Source organism: Colobus angolensis, unplaced genomic scaffold (assembly GCF_000951035.1).
Source record: "Colobus angolensis palliatus isolate OR3802 unplaced genomic scaffold, Cang.pa_1.0 Scaffold157, whole genome shotgun sequence".
NCBI classification, from domain to species: Eukaryota; Metazoa; Chordata; class Mammalia; order Primates; family Cercopithecidae; genus Colobus; species Colobus angolensis.
Window position 1 is genome coordinate 992,183 of NW_012114677.1, and position 4,161 is coordinate 996,343.

The 4,161-nt window shown below is 62.2% G+C and overlaps 2 long non-coding RNA genes across 2 annotated transcripts in view; both read right to left on the reverse strand.

Annotated features, from left to right (window-relative positions):
* Nucleotides 1-4,161, reverse strand: part of LOC105508012 — a 21,110-nt gene that overhangs the window by 9,469 nt on the left and 7,480 nt on the right. The gene's annotated exons all lie outside the window — the stretch shown is intronic.
* Nucleotides 2,830-3,977, reverse strand: LOC105508011. The gene is made up of 2 exons (XR_001001191.1): nucleotides 3,877-3,977; nucleotides 2,830-2,939 (listed from the first exon to the last, which is right to left on the reverse strand). It is a non-coding gene; the product is annotated as an uncharacterized LOC105508011 (long non-coding RNA).

Here is a 4,161-nt window from a genome sequence, read left to right on the forward strand (position 1 = left end):
TGGGAAGATGGCCCGAAACCACACCCCGTGCAGCCCTGCGTCCCAAAGACCCCGGGGCAGGAAGGGAGAGGGGCTGCGGGGGACCCCTGCAGCCAGCTCCTCCCAGAGCCTTGGCTCAGGCAGCCTCCCTGCAGCTTCCACTGGGTGAACACTCGGCCTGCAGGGGCCCCCGGGAAGCGCAGATCTCACCCTCCTGGGCTTCACAATCCAGTGTGGGGTGGCGGGGTGTCAGGAAAGAAACAGAGACAAACAACCCGGGACCCCTTAGGGACAAACGCATGGAAGAAAAGGCGGGGCGGGGTGTGTGGGCATGCGCTGGGAACCCAGCTGCAGGCTCTGGGCTCTGTGGGCTGGTACCCGCGCTGTGGGCCATGCTACTCAGGAGGCCCAGTGAGGAGGATGGCTTGAGCCCAGGAGGTTGAGGCTGCAGGGGGCTGTGATGGGGCCCCTGCATTCCAGCCTGGGTGACAGAGCAAGGCCCTCTCTAAAAAATAAACTATTTAAGGAGGGACACGGGGCAAAGAGTGCGTCGGTGCAGAAGGCGCATGCACAGGCCCTGCGGTGGGAAGGGTGACCTGCAGATGAACTGTGGCAGCAGCCGCCTTCCAGACAAGCGGACACAGTGTCCCTCCCACACACTTTTCTACACAGCAGCAGGGAGAAGAGGGCATAGGATCCAGAGAAAGGCAGCTCTGGGCTAGAGTGCAGGTGGGCAGTGGGGATGCCCAGCTAGCTGGGAGGAAGGCAGGGCCCACAAGGAACACAGGGACAGGCCCTGGACCAAGGGGATGCCCTGACACTGGAGAAGGTACAGATATAAGGGGGGAATGCAGGGAAGATCAGGGAAACAGCAGGTCCAGGGAAAGAAAAGATGTCCCAGAAAGAGACTGCAGTGCCAGGTCACTGCTCGGCCATGCCAGGGTTGACTCATCCCGGAGTTGCTGAGCCCCTGGCAGGAAAGCTGCGCCATGGCTACAGGACTGAGTGTGAGTGCCACTGGCCCTGCCAACGCTTATGGCCAAGCTCCCTCCACTCTGCTCCTCCCAGGCCTTCCCCGCTCCTCATGGACCCTGTGGTCCTCTTGCCTTGCTTGACCTTGGTAGCATGAGATACACCTGTGGCTGCCCGGGATGCAGCTCGGTTCTCTTCCTGCCTCACAGCTGCTCATCACCCCTAGGGGCCCTCTTCTCTCCTCTGCCCCCAAACAGGCCACAGGGGATCCGAGTTCTCTCTCCAGCTCCTTTTCCAGGCGTACCCGCCCAGTGGCCTCCCAGACCCCCATGACCACTCCCACTTCCCACCCAAATCCCACAGGCTCTACTTGCAGACACACCTGGAATCCAGCGGCCTCTTATCCTCTGCTGCCATGGGGCCGCTCTCCTTCTCAGTCTGCCGTCACCTCCTCACAGGCCCCACGAATCCCTTCCCTATTGCCAGCCAGAAGCTCCTGTCACCAAACCTTGTCCTTGCCCCAGCCCCGCAAGGCCTAGGAGGAGGCCTCTCCACCCAGTGCCCCACAGCCGAGCCTGGTTCGTGTCCCCACCGTATCCCAGAGGGCATCTCCCCAGGGCTCCATGACAAGTATGCTCCAGACTCCGTCTTTTATAGTAATGGAGACCTCACCCTGTGCCAGGACACACAGCTGCCCATAACACAGGACACTGAGTTATATTTGAATTTTTGGATAAACAATGTCTAGTGTGAGGAATCCCTAACACTGCAGGGATAAACAAGAATCTGGCTATTCCTGGACTTGACTGGCTAAATCTGTCAATAAAAGCCTAGAAATATGGCCAAGTCCCTGGCCTCCCTTGCAGCTAGAAAGGCCACGTGAGGAAGGCTGACCAATGGGACATGAGCACCACCCAGGCCACGCCCCTAAAGACATGGCCCAGCCTCCCAGCCTCTGAGCAAGTGCTGGTGGCTGGCACAGGTTCCTGCCCCACACCCCACCCTGCCCAGGCCTGCAGTGATGTCAGGTCCCTCCTCTCCCTGGCCTGCATTAGAGGGTGCAGACATCCTCCCAGCTGGATGACTCAGTCTCTCCACGGGTGCCAGCTCCAAGGGAGGACTCTGTTCACTGTGGATACCAGGCATGTCCAGTTCCACCCGCGTGAAGCACGGCGGGGCTGGGGCCCCAGGGCCAGGGAACCAAAGCCCCAAAGGCCGAGTCCCACCTAGGGCACACGGCAGTCACTTCTGGCCTGCTGTTCACCTGGATTTGTTCCTAACCATGTTCCTGCATTCCTTTGATAAAAGGCTCTAATTTTACTGAATGAATGAAAAGAGGGAGGTGCCTGCTTCAGCTGGAGGTCACTTGTTGGGTGCTGTATGCACATGTCTGTGGATGGGAGGACAGCCTCATCAAGTTCCCACCCAGAGCTCCCCGGTGACCAGGGGCCAGGCTCAGGGCTGCAGGTGGGACTGGCAGGGGAGCTGAGGCTGTGCAGGGTGGCCCTGCCCTCTCTCCCCAGGACCCTCTGTCTCCCAGTCTCAGACAGCTGGTCCACCAGTTCAGTGGTACAGGAGCCTGGAGGGGCTCAGCCCTGGGGCAGCTGCTCTGGGGACTCAGGGGGGTCAGGCCAATTTCTATACTTTCCCAGCCTCAAAACAAGGGCAGGCAGGCAGGGGAGCAGGTCCAAGGAAGCACAGGTCACTGAGGTCAGACGTGTGTGTCTACCTCTCCGCAGGGGCACTGGTGTGGGACAGCAGCCAAGAGGGCTCGCCCAGGTGGAACAGCTGGGGAAACCCAAGCCCAGAGAGGGGCCCAACCCAGGACTGCTGGGGGCGACGCAGGGGCTCTGATGGCCAGAACAGGGAGACAGGACACAGGTGTGCCACTGGGCATTTATTGACATGGAGCAGCGTGGTCCTCAGCGCCCCGCCGGCCAGCAGGCACACAGGGCACGGCGTTCTGCCTGCAGCAGTAGGGTCTCTGTCTGCAAAGCAACAAGAGGTGTGAGGGTGCAGCCCGGCTGCCCACTGGCATTCCCCTGGACCTCCACCCACCCAAGGCAGCCCTATCTCCACCGGCTCCTGAGACAAAGTCAGGCCCTGGCTCTAACCCCCACACCCAGAGCCTCCCACTCATCTCTTCCCTCTGCAGTGGCTCCCACTGGTGGGGCCTGCCTGGGGTCTGCTGGTGCCCATGCCATGCCAGAGTGCCTACTTGCCTTCTTCCAGCTCCCACAGCACCCGCAGGGGTCCACTGTCCCCCACTCCCTCCCACCCTCATGCCTAAGGATAGGTGGGGGCTGCTCCTCCCAAAAGCTCAGCTCCAGCCTCTGGGAGTGGGGACAGGGCTCCCGGTCTTAGTCCAAGCCCTTTGGAGTGTTCCCAAGAAGGACACTAGGGCTGGTCGGGGTGGGGGAGACCAGGCAGGGTCTTCCCTGCTTTCTTCTTCCTAGAATTTTCCCTTTCCAGGAAGAAGCAGGAGCACTGGCACAAACCAGAACTCCTTGGCTGCACCCCATGGCCTGGGGGCTCCCTGTTCACCCAGGCTTGGAGGGGCCTTAGCCAACCTGTGCGTCCACCCAGGATCCAGACCCCCCTGCCCAGCCTGACCCCCCATTCCTGACGCTTTGGCCACATCCTCTGGCCTCAGTTTCTCCTCTGCCTCGGGGCCTCGCTGCCCACCTAGGGGATCCTGGATTGGGCTGACAGTTCTTCTTCAGGGTCGTGTCTCATAGGTGAGACGGTGCCCAGAATGCCCCTTGGAAGACTGGAGCCAGAGGAAGGGGGCATAGGTGTGGCGTCTTATATCAGGGGTGAAGGATGAGGGACCCTCCACTCCCCCCCGGGGGTCTCCTCCGCATCCTCCCTGCCCTCCCCACCGCCGGAGAAGCCCCGGAGGACCGTCGCGCTGCGGGCGCTTACCCGAGCGTCCAGGCTGCAGGCTGTCTTCCGCAGGTCCTGCAGGGCGCGCTGCATGAACTCGAAGGCGTGGCAGTCCACGCATGGGCGGCCTGCGGGGAACGCGGGTCAGGGTGGAGGGGGCGCAGAGGGGCTCACCCGCAAGGCCCCCACGCACCCTAGGCCCGTCCACCCAGAGCCACAGAGCGCGCGTCCCCCCTCCCCACGGCACCACCTCCCGCGAAGGGGAGGACCCGCTCCCGGGAACAAAGGCGAGGCGCGGTCCTCCTCGCGGACCGGCCCGGCACG